Below are 18,272 nucleotides of genomic sequence, written 5' to 3'. Positions count from 1 at the left end.
GGGTGTGAGGGGGTGGGGATGGGGTGTGAGGGGGTGGGGATGGGGTGTGAGGGGGTGGGGATGGTGTGAGGGGTTGGGGATGGTGTGGGAGGGGTGGGTATGGTGTGAGGGAGTGGGGATGGTGTGGGAGGTGTGGGGATGTTGTGAGGGGGTGGGGACGGTCTGTGAGGGGGTGGGCGATGGTGTGAGGAGGGGGGAACGGTGTGTGAGGGTGTGGACGGTGTGTGAGGAGGTGTGGATGGTGTGAGGAGGGGTGGCGAAGGTGTGGGAGGGGTGGCGAAGGTGTGAGGAGGTGGGGACGGTGTGGGAGGTGTGGGGATGGTGTGAGGAGGTGGGGATGGTGTGAGGGGGTTGGGATGGGGTGGGAGGGGTGGGGATGATGTGAGGGGATGGGGATGGTGTGGGAGGGGTGGGGACGGTGTGAGGAGGGGTGGGGACAGTGTATGAGGGTGCAGACGGTGTGTGAGGAGGTGGGCTTCGTGTGAGGAGGTGGGGATGGCGTGGGAGGGGTGGCAAAGTTGTGAGGAGGTGGGGATGGTGTGGGAGGGGTGGGGATGGTGTGTGAGGGGGTGGGGATGGTGTGTGAGGGGGTGGGGATGTGTGGGAGGGGTGGGGACAGTGTGTGAGGGTGCAGACGGTGTGTGAGGAGGTGGGGATGGTGTGAGGTGGTGGGGATGGTGTGGGAGGGGTGGCAAAGGTGTGAGGAGGTGGGGATAGTGTGGGAGGGGTGGGGATGGTGTGTGAGGGGGTGGGGATGGTGTGTGAGGGGGTGGGGATGGTGTGGGAGGGGTGGGGAAGGTGTGAGGAGGTGGGGATTTTGTGAGGGGGTGGGGAAGGTGTGGGAGGGGTGGGGATGGTGTGAGGAGGTGGGGATAGTGTGAGGGGGTGGGGATGGTGTGAGGGGGTGGGGATGGCATGAGGAGGTGGGGGCAGTGCGAGGGGATGGAGGCACTGTTGGTTGGGGCAGTGTGCAATGATGGGGATGGTGAGAGGAGGTGAGGATGGTGTGGAGGCAATGTGAAGAAGTGAGGAGTGAGGGAGAGTGTGAGGGAGTGAGGGAGAGTGTAAGCGGGTAGAGACAGTATGAGGGAATGGGGACGGTGAGAGGAAGTGAGAATGGTGAGGGGGTGGGGGTGTGTGAGGGGTAGGAGCAGTGTGAGGGGATAGGGGAAGCGAGTGATGGTGTGGAGGACAGTGTGATGCGGTGGAGGAATGTGAGAGTGTGTGGGGAGTGTGAGGGTGGGGCATTGTGAGGGAATGGGGGACAGTGTGAGGGGATGGGGGAGTGTGAGGGGGTGGGGGATGGGAGTGATAGTGTGGAAGACAATGTGAGAGTGTGTGGGGAGTGTGAGGGGATGGGGACATTGTGAGGGGGTGGTGTGGCATGAGGGGGTGAGGGATGGGAGTGATGGTGTGGAGGACAATGTGAGAGTGTGTGGGGCATGTGAGACGGTGGGGGCATTGTGAGGGGGTATTGGGAGTCCGAGAGTGTGGGGAGGTTGAGATGGTGGGGGAGTGTGACTTCGTGGGGTGAGTGAGAGGGGTTGGGGCAGTGTGAGGGGATGGGTGAGTGTGAGGGGGCGGAGGTGTGTGAGGGGGCAGAAGAGTGTGAGAGCGTGGGAGTCAGTGTGAGAGGGTGGGGGCAATGTGAGGGAGTGCGGGAGTGTGAGGGTGTGGGGGTAACGTGAGTGAGTGGGGGAGAGTGTGTGGGGGTGGGGAGAGTGTGAGGGGGTGTGGCAATGTGAGGGAGTGGGGGTGTGTGAGGGAGTGGGGGCAATGTGAGGGGGTGGGCACAGTGTGAGGAGGTGGGGACAATGTGAGGGAGTGGGGGAGTGTGAGGGAGTGAGAGAAGAGTGTGGGGGGGGGGTTGGGGCAATGTGAGGGAGTGAAGGAGTGTGAGGGAGTGGGGGTTGTGAGGGTTGGAGAGTGTGAAGGGTGGGGGCAGGGTGAGGGGGTGGGGGAGTGTGAGAGGGTGGAGGCAGTATGAGGGGGTGGGGGCAGTGTGAGGGAGTTGGGACAGTGTGAGGGGGTGTGGGAGAGTGTGAAGGGATCGCGGAGAGTGTGAGGTGGTTGGGGGCAGTGGGAGGGGGTTGGGGGAGAGTGTGACGGGGTGGGGAGAGTGTGAGAGAGTGGGGGAGAGTGTGAGCGGCGTGGGGAAAGTGTGAGGGGTGAGGGGGTGGGGGCAGTGTGAGGGGGGTGGGAGCAGTGATGGGGGTGCGAACAGTGTGTGGGTGTGGGGAAGAGTGTGAAGGGGGTGGGGGCAGTGTGAGGGGGAGAGTGTAAGGGGGGTGGGGGCAGTGTGAGGGGGGTGGGGGAGAGTGTGAGGGGGTGGGGAGAGTGTGAGAGGGTGGGGTAGAGTGTGAGCGGCGTGCGGACAATGTGAGGGGTGAGGGAGAGTGTGAGGGAGTGGGGGAGAGTGTGAGGAGGTGGGGGCAGTATGAGAGGGTGGGGGAGAGTGAGAGGGTGGGGGAGTGTGTGAGGGGAGTGTGAGAGGGTGGGGGGAAAGTGTGCACGGGTGAGGGAGAGCTTGAGGGGTTGGGGGAGTGTGAGAGGGTGGGGGAGAGTGTGAGAGGGTGGAGAGAATGTGAGAGGGGGGAGAGAGTGTGAGGGGCTGGGGGAGTGTGAGGGGGTGGTGGGGTGTGAGGGGGTGGGTGCAGTGTGAGGGGGTGGGGAGAGTGTAAGGGTGCTCAGGGGAGTGTGAGAGGGTGGGGGCAGCTTTGATGGGGTGGGGGACAGTGTGAGGGGTGGGGCAATGTGAGGGGGTAGAGGAGTGTGAGGGGTGGGGGAGAGTGTGAGGGGGTGGGGAGAGTGTAAGGGTGCTCAGGGGAGTGTGAGAGGGTGGGGGCAGCGTTGATGGGGTGGGGGACAGTGTGAGGGGGTAGAGGAGTGTGAGGGATGGGGGAGAGTGTGAGAGGGTGGGGAGAGTGTGAGGGGGTGGGGGAGTAATGGAGGGGTGGGGAAGTGTGATGGGTGGGGGGGAGTGTTGGGGTGTGGGGGGTGGGGGAGTGTGATGGGTGGTGGGAGTGTGGGGGGTGGGGGAGTGTGATGGGTGGTGGGAGTGTGAGAGGGTGGGGGAGAGTGTGAGGTGGGTGGGTCAGTGTGAGGGGGTGGGGGCAGTGTGAGGGGGTGGGGGAGTGTGAGGGAGTGGGGGGAGTCTGAAGAGGTGGGGGGAGTTTTTGGGTGGTGGGGAATGTGCGGGAGTGAAGGACTTTTACAAGGTAAGGTTTTAGTTACAGGCATTTGGAGGTGTTTGGGTAAATTATCGGTACCTAGTGTACTTTTGCAAAGGAAAGATTTTCTTGACTCGTGGAATGGAATAAAAATGGTGTGAAAAATGGCCTGAGGGTGTTTTGAAGCTGGGGTGCTGACTAACCAAGCAGCAGGATTAATTTGATCTCCCAATCCCTGTGTTCCCAGCCCCATGACTGTCAAAGATAATGCTTGGTTTCCCTGTTGTGACTTGGCCTGAGCCACACACTTACTTTAACATTTAATTTGGAGCCTTGTTGTCAATGCTTATTGATTCTTTGTTGAGACTGTGCTAATATCAGCCATGATCAAGTTAAATGGTGATGAGGGGCTGAATGGCCTCCTCCTCCTTCTCGTTCTTATGGTCGTAAAGCTGCACAATGTGGATGATGGAAATGTGGAATAAAATATGAATTTGCAGTGACCCTGTTTTCTTTGCCCTTTACAACTTTAGACTCATCTCTTTATTTATTTGTTTCATGCTACAAACTCTTTTATCATTTAATCTCTTGTGCTTTATAACCTATCCCAAACTTTACCCTTTTGTTCTTTTCTCTCTCCCTCTGTCCAAAATCTGCTATGTCTTTGATTTGATTTGATTTAATTGATGTAAGCCTTACTGAAGTGTAGAGGTACAGGAGTGCAGTGAAACGTTTCTAATGTCACTACACATGGTGTAACCTTAGGTACAAGGCTTTCAGCGGCAGTGGGAGCAGTGACTGCACAGACCAGGCGGCTGCTGGGAAGGTAAATGGTTTTCTCTTAAAGACTTACCTCGTGAATAGGTGGAACGAAGGCTCAACGTGAATACGGGGATTGCTGGGCAACTGAACTGATATATTCAGGCTGTGGCTAAACCCACAACACTACGCGTGTAGTGTCTCCCTCCCATCCTCTTCCTCTAGCCAAAAGAAATACTATGTGTGGACGGTTGGTAAGGTAAGTTTTTTACTTATTTATTCAATCTCTCTCGGCAATTTAGAGCAGAGGGGATGGGGGTTAGGGCAGTTACATATTCCTCCTACAGGATGTAGGTGGGTAAGGGTCACCAATGGTGTCCCTGCTGACTTCACCTGGGGAGAAGTGCACCCAACTCCAGCTCCTCACAGACCGCATTAGGGACCTGGAGCTGGAGCTGGATGAACTCTGGATCATTCGGGAGGCTGAGAGGGTGATAGAGTGGAGTTACAGGGAGGCAGTCACACCTAAGTTACAGGCTAAAGGTAGCTGGGTGATGGTCAGGAGAGGGAAAGGGAATAGGTGGACAGTGCAAGGATCCTCTGTGACCATGTCCCTCAACAATAAGTATACTGTTTTGGAAACTGTTGGGGGAGGTGGTGGGGACCTACCAGGGGAAAGCCACAGCGGCTAGTTCTCTGGCACTGAGCCTGGCTCTGTGGCTCAGAAGGCACAGGGGAAGAATAGGAGAGTGATAGTGATAGGAGATCAAAACGCGAGAGGAACAGACAGAAGATTCTGTGGTCGCAAATAAGACTCCCGGATGGTGTGTTGCCTCCCGGGTGCCAGGGTCAGGGATGTCTCAGATTGTGTCTACAGGATTCTTAAGGAGGAAGGAGAGCAGCCAGAAGTCATGGTCCACATCAGTACCAATGACATAGCTAGGAAAAGAGATGTGGACTGAAACGTGAATATAGGGAATTAGGTTGGAAGCTAAAAGGCAGGACGAGCAGAGTAGTAATCTCAGGATTGCTACCGATGCCATGGGCTAGTGAGGCTAGGGACAGAGATCACGTGCAGATGAACACATGGCTGCAGGGCTGGTGTAGGAGGCAGGGCTGGTGTAGGAGGCAGGGCTGGTGTAGGAGGCAGGGCTGGTGTAGGAGGCAGGGCTGGTGGAGGAGGCAGGGCTGGTGTAGGAGGCAGGGCTGGTGTAGGAGGCAGGGCTGGTGTAGGAGGCAGGGCTGGTGGAGGAGGCAGGGCTGGTGGAGGAGGCAGGGCTGGTGTAGGAGGCAGGGCTGGTGTAGGAGGCAGGGCTTCAGGTATGTGGACTATTGGGATACCTTCTGGGGAAGGTAGGACCTGTACATGAAGGACAGGTTGCATCTGAACTGCAGGGACACCAATATCCTGGGTGGGAGGTTTGCTAAAACCCTTCGGGTGGGTTTAAACTAGATTGGCGGGGTGGGTTGGGGAGCTGAGCTTTGGATCAGATGATGGAGAAGGTAGTGATCAGCCAGATACAGTGTGTAGAGTCTGTGAGGAGGGACAGGCACTTGATAGGGCAAAGATGCAGTAAGTGTGTCTATTTTCATGCAAGAAGTATCAGGAATAAGGGAGATGAACTTAAGAGCATTGATCAGTACTTGGAACTATGCTGTTGTGGCCATTACGGAGACTTGGGTATCACAGGGGCAGGAATGGTTGGTGGATGTTCCAGGGTTTAGATGTTTCAAAGGAATGGGATGGGGGGCGGGGGGGAGGGTAAAAGAGGTAGGGGAGGAGTGGCATTGCTAATCAGGGATAGTATCACAGCTGCAGAAAGGGAGATCATCGAGGAGGGTTTGTGTTCAGAAACAATCAGAAACAGGAAAGGAGCAGTCACTCTATTGGGAGTTTCCTACAGGTCCCCCAGTAGCAACAGAGACATGGAGGAGCAGAATGGGAGGCAGATTTTGGAAAGATGCAGAAGTAACAGGATTGTTGTCATGGGTGACTTGAACTTCCCTAATATTGATTGGAACCTACTCAGTTCAAATAATTTGGATGGAGCAGATTTTGTCAGGTGTGTCCAGGAAGGGTTCCCAGAACGTACAACAGTATGGCACAAGACAGGCCCTTCGGCCCTCGATGTTATGCCGACCTGTGGAACCAATCTGAAGCCCATCTAACCTACATTATACCATTATCATCCAAATGTTTATCCAATACTATTTAATTGCTCAAACCATTGACAAGTCTACCACTGTTGCAGGCAGGGTGTTCCATGCCCTTACCACTCTCTGAGTAAAGAAGCTACCTCTGACATCTGTCCTATAACTATCACCCCTCAATTTAAAGCTATGTCCCCTCGTGCAAGCCATCACCAACCGAGTAAAAAAACTCTCACTGTCCACCCCGTCTAATCCTCTGATCATCTTTCTCTCTAACAAAAACAGCCTCAAGGCCCTCAGCCTTTCCTCATAAGACCTTCCCTCCATACCAGGCAACATCCTGGTATATCTCCTCTACACCCTTTCCAATACTTCCACATCCTTCCTATAATGCAGTGGCTGGAACTATACACAATACTCCAGGTGCGGCTGCACAATAGCTTTGTACAGCTGCAGTATGACCTCATGGTTCCAAAACTCAATCCCTCTACTAATAAAAGCTAACACACTGTATGCCTTCTTACAACCCTATCAACCTGTTTGGCAACTTTCAGGGATCTATGCACATGGACACCGAGATCTCTCTGCTCATCTATACTACCAAGAATCTTACCATTAGCCCATACTCTGTATTCCTGTTGCTCCTTCCATAGTGAATCATCTCACACTTTTCCTCATTAAACTCCACTTGCCACCTCTCAGCCCAGCTCTGCAGCTTATCTGTGTCCCTCTGTAACCTGTAACATCCTTCAGCACTGCCCATAATTCCACCGACCTTAGTGTCAATTGCAAGTTTACTAACCCACCCTTCTACATCCTCGTCCAGAACATTTATAAGGGCAGGTCATACCTCACAAACCTTACAGAATACTTTGAGGATGTGACAAAATACATTGATGAAGGTAGAGCAGTGGATGTGGTGTACATGGATTTTAGCAAGGCATTTGATAAGGGTCCCCATGGTAAGCTCATTCAGAAAGTAAGGGGGCATGGGATACAGGAAAGTCTGTCTGTCTGGGTACAGAGGTTGATAGTTGATGGAAAGTATTCAGCCTGGATCTCAATGACCAATGGTGTTGAGATAAAAGCTCAACAGTCTTTCTCAACTCTTTCCTCTCTTTTTCTGATTCAAGAACATTGACTTGAAATATTAAATTCTGTTTCTCTCTCCACAGATGTTGACAGACCTGTAAACCTCTCCAGAATTTTCTGTGTATTGAAGTGATTTTACTATGTTTGTGAAAACTTGTGTGTTCTACATTTCAGTTTTTTATAGTTGGCTGTTCGTTCTGAGGAGAATTGCACCGGAGACAAAACTCCCAGATACATATTCCAAAGCCCAACTATTCTCTTAGAACATCCAACCTATTTTTATTTTTGCTTGACATACAATAATGACCACTGGTTCTCCCCATGACTTAGCTGCAAGGCTGAAATAATTCACCCACACAGCCAGTCCCTGAATAGTTTTATAAACTCTGATTTTAAAAAAATCTGACTGTATACTTAACCAAATTTCAAAGGGAGCAGCCATTTATCCTGAATGAGCAAACAAAACTAATAGATGGACAAGAGGATTTTGATTTGTCAGGGTATTACCATGAAGAATGCACTAGAAATCAGCCCCGCCACCTATTCTCATCTGTCTCTGGCTAGCAAAGACAAAATGGTGAGCTGTGGCATAGGACGTAATCGTTCCTGCAGTATGGAAATAGGCCATTTGGACCTACGAGTTCTCACCAACCCTCCAAAGAGTAACCCACCCAGACCCATTCCCCTAACCTCCACATCCCCAGATACTATGAGCAATTTAGCATGGCCAATTTGCCTAACTGCACATTGTTGGAAGAAACCAGAGCACCCACTGCACTGACACAGGGAGAATGCGTTAACCCCACACAGTCAGTCACCTGAAGCTGGAATTGAACCTGGGTCTCTGATGCTGTGAGGCAGCAGGTGCTAACCACTGAGCCATGGTGCTGCCCTGATATAAAGTCAACTTCATCTTTGTTTTTATTGCTTTAACAGTGAAAATGTCACAGGGACAGGCTTGGTGTCAGGATGGATGCTCCTCCCAGTTTACGGCTACAATTGAACCACTGAAGAGTGATGCAGAAGGTAACCTGGTAACTAGTGATCTTAAATAAAAATGTTCTGGCTTTTCCAACATACTTCATTTTATTTCCAACAGCTGTTTCAGCTCCAGCTGCTGGGGTATCGGGAATTGTCACCAGCTCTTGCAGCCACATACATAGAGGATGCAATCATGTGGGGACTGAGGGGCCTGGTTAGAGTCGAATAGAGGGGCCTTTCTTCCTTAATCAGAGATGACTATGCAGAGAACTAAAATCAACATTAGAATGGTACTGGATAAGCCCATCAGGAAGGGCTTTTGCCCGAAACATTGATTTTCCTGCTCTTCAGATGCTGCCTAATCTGCTGTGCTTTTCTAGTACCACACTAATCTTGACTCTAGTCTCCAGCATCTGCAGTACCCACCTCTGCCTAGAGAACTAAAGAGGAGTAAAGGGGCTTGAGAGGAGGTGAGGAAAACATCCATCCCAAGAGTATCATAGAGTCATACAGTATGGGCAGATGCCCCTTTAGCCCAGCTCATCCATGCTGACCAGGACTGAACTAGTCCCATTTGCCTTCATTTGGCCAATATCCTCTGCATCTTCACTATTCATGTGCTTACCCAAACGTCCTTTACATGTTATAATTGTACTCACCTTTACCACTTTCTGTGGCAACTCATTTCATACACGCACCACCCTCTGTGTAGAAAATGTTGCCCCTCAGGTCCCTTTTGCATCTTTCCCCTCCCACCTTAAGTCTATGCTCTCTAATTTTGGACTCCCCTATCTTGGAGAAAAGAACTTAGCTATTCACCTTATTTGTGCCCGTCATGGTTTTATAAACCTCTATAAAGTCACCTCTCAGCCTCTGATGTTCCAGGGAAAGAAGTCCCAGATTATTCAACCTCTCATAGATAAAGTCATTGAGTCATAGAAACAGACCTTTGGTCCAACTCATCCATGCCAACCAGATATCCTAACCTAATCTAATCCCATTTGTCAGCACTTGGCCCAAATCCCTCTAAACCCTTCCTGTTCATATACCCATCCAAATGCCTTTTAAATGTTGCAATTGTACCAGCCACCATCATTTCCTCTGGCAGCGTATTCCATACACGTACTACCTTCTGTGTGAAAAAGTTGCCCCTTCGGTCCCTTTTAAATCTTTCCCCAATCACCCTAAACCTATGCCCTCTAGTTCTGGACTCCCTGAGCCCAGGGAAAAGACCTTGTCAATTCACTCTATCCATGCCTCTCATGGTTTTATAAACCTCTATAAGGTCACCCCTCAGCCTCCGATGCTCCAGGGAAAACAGCCCCAACCCATTCAGCCTCTCCCTATAACTCAAATCCTCCAACCCTGGCAACATCCTTGCAAATCTTTTCTAAACCCTTTCAAGTTTGGCAACATCCTTCCAAGACGACGGAGACCAGAATTGCACACAATATTCCAACAGTGGCCGAACCAATGTCCTGTACAGCTGCAACATGACCTCCCAAATCCTATACTCAATGCTCTGACCAATAAAGGAAAGCTTACCAAACGCCTTCTTCACTATCCTATCTACCTGGAAGTCCACGTTCAAGGAACTACGAATTTGCACCCCAAGGTTTTGTTTTCAGCAACACTCCCTAGGACCTTACCAATAAGTGTATAAGTCCTGCCCTGATTTGCCTTTCCAAAATCAGGCACCTCACATTTATCTAAATTAAACTCCATCTGCCACTCTTAGGTCCATTGGCACATCTGATCAAGATCCCGTTGTACCCTGAGGTAACCTTATTCTCTGTCCACTATACCTCCAATTTCAGTGTCATTTGCAAACTTACTAACTATACCTCTTATGCTCACATCCAAATCATTTGTATAAATGACAAAAAACAGTGGACCCAGCACCGATCCTTGTGGCACTCCACTGGTCCCAGGCCTCCAGTTTGAAAAACTACCCTCCACCACCACCCTCTGTCTTCTACCTTCAAGTCAGTTCTGTATCCAAATGGTTAATTATATAGAGTCATAGAGATGTACAGCATGGAAACAGGCCCTTCAGTCCAACCCAATCTTGCTAACTAGTCTACCATGAGAAACCTTGTTGAACGCCTTACTGAAGTCCATATAGATCACGTTCACTGCTCTACTCTCATCAATCTTCTTTTTTACTTCTTCAAAATACTCGATAAAGTTTGTGAGACATGATTTCCCACGCATAAAGCTGTGCTGACTATCCTTAAACAGTCCTTGCCTTTTCAGATACATGTAAATCCAATCCCTCAGGAATTCCTCCAACAACTTGCTCACCACCGACGTCAGGGTCACTGGTCTATAGTTCCCTGGCTTGTCCTTACCACCTTTGTTAAATAGTGGCACCACATAAGCCAACCTCCAGTCTTCTCACCTGTGACTATCGATGATACAAATATCTCAGCAAGAGGCCCAGTAATGACTTCCCTAGTTTCCCACAGAGTTCTAGGGTACACCTGATTAGGTCATGGGGATTTATCCAACTTTATGTGTCTCAAGAAATCCAACACTTCCTCCTCTGTAATATGGGAATTTTTCAAGACATCACCATCTATTTCCGCACATTCTATGTCTTCCATGTCCTTCTCCACAGTAAATACTGATGCAAAATACTTGTTTGGTATCTCCCCCCATCTCCTGCAGCTCCACACAAAGGCCATTTTGTTGATCTTTGAGGGGCCATATTCTCTCCCTAGTTAGTCTTTTGTCGTTAATGTATTTATAAAATCCCTTTGGATTCTTCTTAACCCTATTTGCCAAAGCTATCTCATGTCCCCTATTGCCCTTCTGACTTCCCTTTTAAGTATACTCCTACTGCCTTTATACTCTTCTAAGGATTCACTTCATCCCTACTGTCTATATCTGAATATATACTTCCTTTTTCTAGACTAAAACCTCAATTTTTCTAGTCATCCAGAATTCCCTACACCTATCAGCCTTTCCTTTCACCCTAACAGGAATAAACCATCTTTGAACTCTCGATATTTCATATTTGAAGGCTTCCCATTCCAACCTGATCTCACACAGGAACACTAAATTTCTATCCATCTGTCCCACAAATTACCATTCTCTGGCATGAAGAAAGAGTGCAAATACATTAATCTCTTACTATTAGAGACCGGTTAGATCCCGTATCTCTTAAAATTATAACTTCTTGTCCTTCTTCCCCCTGTTCTTTCTGAGTAACCTTTACCACAGAGGTGAATTCTTTATTGAGATCAGGTACAAACTCCATCCCCAGTCCCTGTCTAGGCTGTGCACTCTCCTACAGCTCCTCGGCTCTTCTTGCGGTCTCCTTTACTACCTTCACTAATGCCACTGGCTTAGCTTCTTTTGCCACATCTTTTCCCACAGTGCCTTTCTTTAACGACCAGCACTGTGACTTTACCTGGCCCACTTTACCACAGTGGAAACACCTGAGACCTTTCATCTCCTTTCCACCCTCTTGGGCTTCTTTTGTAACCTGTGATAAACAATTACCAGTGTTCTCTACTCTTGGTTTTGTGGTGTAGGATCTCCCCTTCTCCCAGTTCCTATCCTCACTGGATGAAATTCTTGCCAGAAGCTAAACTTTGTCTTATGCACCAAAGTATATTCATCTGCCATCTCTGCTGCTCTTCTCACTTCCTGAACTTTCTGTTCCTCCATGTGATCATCTCTGGAAGTGAGTTTTTCAACTCCTCCAACAGAACAATCTCTCTTAGAGTCTTATAGGTCTTATCAATTTTTAAGGCCTGCACCCATCTATCAAAATGACTATGTTTATTTCTCTTGAACTCAACATAAGCCTGACCTGGTTCCTTCCTTAAGTTTCTGAACCGCTGTCTATATGTTTCTGGTAACAATTTTAAGCACTCAAAATAGCCTGTCTGACCTCTTGACCCCTCATCTGACAGCGCGGCAAATACCCCACAAGCTCTGCCTTCCAGTTTAGTCTGAACAAGCATTACCCATAAGTCCTCTGAACACTCCATCGACCTAGCCAATATTTCTAATGGAATAAAGAAGGCTTCAACATCTTTCTCATCAAAATGTGGCAGTGTTTTAACATATTTATGTACAGTATATCACTGCCTTCTCTTTTAATCTCCATCCTGTTAACTTCACTTTGTTGACTAAGTCACAACTTCTCAAGTTCAAATTCTCTCTCTTTTTCTCTCTCTGTTTCTTCTCTCTCTCTTTCTCTTTCTTCTCTCTCTCTCTGAGAGAGATATCAGCTGAACACATAGCTGCAGGAATGGTGCAGGAGGGAGGGTTTCAGTTTTATGGATAATTGAGGCTCATTCTGGGGAAGGTGGGACTTGTATAAACAGGATGGTCTTCACTTCAATCAGAGGGGTACTAATATCCTGGTGGGAAATTTGCTAGTGCTATTCGGGTGGGTTTAAACTAGCTCAGCAGGGGTTAGGAACCGGAGGTGTAGTTCCAGTGCACAGGAGGATGTGAGTAGACAGGACAGGGTCAGGATTTCATGGTTACAGGAACGTGCTGGCAGACAGCAAGCTGGTTTGTAATGTATCTACTTCAACACCAGGAGTATCCGGAATAAGGTAGGTGAGCTTGCAGCATGAATAGGTACCTGGGACTTCGATATTGTGGCCATTTCAGAGACATGGATAGACCAAGGTCATGAATGGATGTTGCAGGTTCCAGGGTTTAGATCTTTCATTAAGATCAGGGAAGGTGGTAAAAAAGGTGGAGGTGTGGCCTTGTTAGTCAAGGATGGTATAAAGGTGGCTGAAAGAACCTTTGACGAGGACCTGCCTACTGAGGTGGTGTGGACTGAGGTTAGAAACAGGAGAGGAGAGGTCATGTTGCTGGGAGTTTTTATAGACCTCCACAAAGTTCCAGGGATGTGGAGGAGAGGATTGGCAAATTGATTCTGGGCAGGAGTGAAAGGAACAGGATGGTCATTATGGGGGACTTTAACTTCCCCAACATTAACTGGAAGTGCTATAACTTAGTATGTCGGATGGATCAGTTTTTGTCCAATGTGTGCAGGAGGGTTTCCTGATACAGTATATCAAAGGGCCAACAAGAGGGGAGGCCACACTGAATCTGGTGCTTGGAAATGAACCAGGCCAGATGTTTGATTTAATGATAGGTGAGCACTTTGGAGAGAGATACCATAATTCGGTTACATTTAGTTTAGCGATGGAAAGGGATAGGTACAAGCCACAAGGCAAGAGTTATAGATAGGAGAAGGGCAATTATAATGTGAATAGGCAGGCATTAGGAGGCATAGAGTGGGGGAGCAAAATGCAGGGGATGGGGACAATCGAAATATAGAGCTGGTTTAAGGAACAGATATTGAGTGTCTTTGATAGGTATGTCCCTGTCAGGCAGGGAGGAAGTGATAAGGTAAAGGAGCCGTGGTTTATTAAAGAAATTGTATCTCTTGTTAAGCGGAAGAGGGAGGCTTATATGACATCGAGGCGAAATGGTTCGGATGAGGCGATGGAGAGTTACAGAGTAGCTGGGAAGGATCTAAAGAGAGAGTTAAGAAGACCAAAGAGAGGACATGAGCAGTCTTTAGCAAGTAGAATAATACTGTTTTCTATACATATGTGAGGAATAAAGGATGACTAGGAATAGGGCCTGTCAAAGATAGAAGTGGGAAGTTGTGTGTGGACCCTGTGGCAATCGGAAAGGTGCTAAACAAATACTTCTCATCTGTTTTCACTCAGGACAAGGAGAATATTGTAGAGGAGCAGACTGAGATACAGGCTATTAGACGAGAAAGGATTGAGGTTAGTAAGGAGAAGGTGTTATCAATTCTAGAAGGTGTGAAAGTAGATAGGTCCCCTGGGCCGGATGGGATATTTCCAAGAATTCTCTGGGAAGCTAGGGAGGAGATGGCTGAGCGTTTGGCCTTGATCTTTGAGTCATCATTGTCTACAGGTTTAATACCAGATGACTGGAGGTTTGCAAATGTTGTGCCCTTGTTCAAGAAGGGAGGTAGAGATGACCCAGGTAATTATAGACCAGTGAGCCTCGTGTCTGTTGTATGAAAGGTTTTGGAAAGGATTATAAGAGATAGGATTTATAATCATCTAGCAAACAACAATTTAATTGGAAATAGTCAATATGGATTTGTCAAGGGCAGGTCGTGTCTCACAAACCTCATTGAGCTTTTTGAGAAGGTGACTGATCATGTAGATGAGGGTAGGGCAGTTGATGTGGTGTACATGGACTTCAGTAAAGCCTTTGATAAGGTTCCATATGGTAGGCTGTTTGAGAAAATGCAGATGTATAGGATTGAAGGTAATTTAGCAGTTTGGATTAGGAACTGGCTTTCTGAAAGAAGGCAGCGAGTGGTGGTTGATGGAAAATATTCAGCCTGGAGTCCGGTTACTAGTGGTGTGCCACAAGGATCTGTTTTGGGACCACTGCTGTTTGTCATTTTTATAAATGACTTGGACATAGGCATAGGTGGGTGGGTTAGTAAGTTTGCAGATGACACTAAAGTCGATGGAGTAGTGGACAGTGTGGGAGAATGTTACAGGTTGCAGGGAGACTCGGATAAACTGAAGAATTGGGCTGAAAATGGCAAATAGAGTTCAATGCAGATAAATGTGGGGGGATTCGCTTTGGGAAGAATAACAGGAAGGCAGAATACTGGGTCAATGGAAAGATTCTTGGTAGTGTGGATGTGTAGAGGGATCTTGGAGTCCATGTACATAGATCCCTGAAAGTTGCCACCCAGGTTGATAGTGCTGTTAAGAAGGCATACGTTAGGTTTGGTTTCATTTGGAGAGGGATTGAGTTCTGGAGCCGTGATGTCATACTGCTACTGTACAAAATGCTAGTGCGGCTGCACTTGGAATATTGTGTACAGTTCTGGTTGCCATATTTCGGGAAGGATGTGGAAGCATTGGAAAAGGTGCAGAGGAGATTTACCAGGATGTTGCCTGATCTGGAGCAAAGATCTTATGAGGAAAAGCTGAGGGACTTGGGTCTGTTCTCATTGGAAAGAAGAAGGCTAAGAGGGGATTTAATAGAGACATACAAGATGATCAGAGGATTAGATAGGGTAGACAGTGAGAGTCTTTTTCCTAGGATGATAACATCTGCTTGTACGACGGGGCATAGCTGCAAATTGAGGGATGATAGATTTAAGACAGATGTCAGAGGCAGGTTCTTTACTCTAGAGAGTTGTAAGGGCATGGAATGCCCTGCCTGTCAATGTAGTTAACTCAGGCATGTTAGGGAGATTTAAACAATCCTTGCATAAGGAAATGGATGATCATGGGATAGTGTAGGGAGATGGGCTTAGATTAGTTCACAGATCGGCGCAACATCGAGGGCCGAGGGGCCTGTTCTGTGCTGCATTGTTCATGTTCTGTGTTCTGCTCAGCTAAGAACCTTCTCTCTCTTTCCTCTCTCTTTCTTAGCTCTGTTTCTCTTTCTGACTCTCTTTCTTTCTTCTCTCGCTCTCTTTGTTTATTTTCTAATTCCATTTTCCTCAACTGTAATTTAAATTTTTCTCACTCTAATGCACTGGTCCGTTTCTCTGACACACTTCAGTGTTTGAGAAATTCCCTTACAATTTCAGCTTTATGTTTGTTCTAGATTAAACCCAATTCTAACCTCTTTGCTAATTTTACAAGTAAGGTCTTTTTTCTTTCCTTCTAAACTTTCTTGGCAAATTTGGGAATCATCTTCAAATCCTAGAACCTCTCTAGCAATTTTAAGAGCAATTTCTCTCACTTTTAATTTAACCAACCACACGTAACCAAAATTAAACAAATTGTCACACCTATGTTTTATTTAAAGACCGAGGACTTTAATCAGCTAATCCTGTTAATTAGCAAGTGTTTAAATCTGCTGGGGTCTCTTCAGGTTTGTCCAAATCTCAGACTGGATCTGTCTAAGCCTGTCCAAATCCCGGACCCGAGCCCCCAATCTGTTGTGACATGAGGTAAAGCCTTCTGCTAATTAAAGCAAAACCACAGAACAGCTCACTTTGCCTCATAATCTGTTAAAGTATGAGTGACAGAGAACTCCCATATTCCACTATTTAAAGAAAAAGTCACAATTTTATTCTATAACTCCAAAAGAGAACATTAAACAATTATCTACAACTGTAAGCCTCCTTTCTCTTAAAGTTTGTTTTCTACCTCCCACTCTATAACAATATATTGATCTGTTAAAGACCCTATTAAGTTTACAGCAAATCACTTTTCAAAATCAGTTGTCATCTTTGAGTGTTGAAGTTCCTCTACTTGTAGATTCCCCTGGGTCATCTTTGGTCTTCTGCTGCAAAGGTGTTTCATATGATAAAAATACCTTTCAGAGAGAAGGTCTGCAGGTAGTCTGCCGACGACAGTAGGTACTCTTTGTCTCCTGCTAACTGTTCAAAATCCCTGCTTTCTATACTCCAAATCATCTGATCATCTCATTGGTTTGATGTTGTCAAAACAATAAAATTCAAATTCGATTGGGTTTTAATATCTTGGGGCATAATTTAAACTGGTTGAATTTGAATTGTTGTGAAGACTACTCAGTATTAAGTTACAGCTCAAATGTTATCTCTTTGAATTGTCCAGTACAATTTGTGCCTGCAGCCAGTCACATGACAGGTGCCTACATTCACTCTCTCTTAAAGGTACAGTACACACCTTCAACTTCATAATATACCTAACACCGTCAAAATTGGCCTTCCTCCAATTTAAAACTTTAACTTTTAGATCCAGTCTATCCTTTTTTATCACTGTTTTAAAACTAATAGAATTATGGTTACTGACTCCAAAGTGTTCCTCCACCTTTGAACTCAAATCCTTATGTCTCAGTAACATCCTTGTAAATATTCTTTGCACCCTTTTCAGTTTAATTACACCCTTCCTTTAGCAGGGCAACCAGAGTTCTATGCAGTACTCCAAATGTAACCTTACCTATGTCTTGTAATTTCTAATTCAATGCTCTGACTATGAAGATCAGTATAACAAATGGCTTCTTCACCACGTTGTCTACCAGTGACACCACTATGTACCTGCTCATCTAGATCTCTCTGTTCAACAACACTCCCCAGGACCCAACCAATAACTGTATAAATCCTGCCCTGGTGTGTCTTACCAAAATGCAACACCTCGCATTTATTTAAATTAAGCTTGATCTGCCATTTCTCAGCCCACTGGCCCAGTTGATCAAGGTCTTGTTGTAATCTTAGATAACTGTCTTCTCTGTAGTCAATCCATGTTATATTTTATAAATTCCTACTTTGGAAATAGAACCAGTCTGAATCAAGATTGGAATACATCCAGTTTTTAGCCTCACACCTTTAATGCATTGTCTGACTGAGATGTCACTTTTTTTCACAAAATCTTAAGTTATCTTGAGAATGTCACTTAAAAGATGTTCTGGGATTTATATATTAATGAATCAAAACCTGCAACCCATTCTAGAAGTGAAAGACTTAACAGCAACCTAGGTTTGTTCAATACATCATTTCAGTTGCATGACACTGTAATCTTTTGCTATAAATTCTGTGTCTTATGAATCTGTTCTACACCCACCTGATGAAGGAGCAGTCCTCCGAAAGCTAGAGCTTCCAAATAAACCTGTTGGACTATTACCTGGTGTTGTGTGATTTTTAACTTCTTTAATATGGACTTTTTTGAAGACATCACTATTTATTTCTCCACAGTAAATACTGACATGAAATATTCATTTAGGATCGCATGTCTTGTGGTTCCACAAATAGAGAGCCTCATTGATCTTTAAAGGTCCCTATTTTGTCACTAGTAACTGTTTTGTCCTTAATATACATGCAGAAACTCTTTGGGTTCTCCTTAACCCTATTTGCCAAATAAGTCATATCCCTTTTTGCCCTCCTGATTTTCCTCTTAAGTGTACTGCTGCATGCTTTATACTCTTCGAGGGATTCACTTGATCCTAGCTGTCTACACTTGATCCTAGCTGCCTACACTTGATCCTAGCTGCCTACACTTGATCCTAGCTGTCTACACTTGATCCTAGCTGCCTACACTTGATCCTAGCTGTCTACACTTGATCCTAGCTGTCTACACTTGAGCCTAGCTGTCTACACTTGATCCTAGCTGTCTACACTTGATCCTAGCTGCCTACACTTGA

The sequence above is a fragment of the Hemiscyllium ocellatum genome, chromosome 1 (assembly GCF_020745735.1).
Source record: "Hemiscyllium ocellatum isolate sHemOce1 chromosome 1, sHemOce1.pat.X.cur, whole genome shotgun sequence".
In the NCBI taxonomy this organism is placed as follows: domain Eukaryota; kingdom Metazoa; phylum Chordata; class Chondrichthyes; order Orectolobiformes; family Hemiscylliidae; genus Hemiscyllium; species Hemiscyllium ocellatum.
This window is presented reverse-complemented; position numbering follows the sequence as displayed.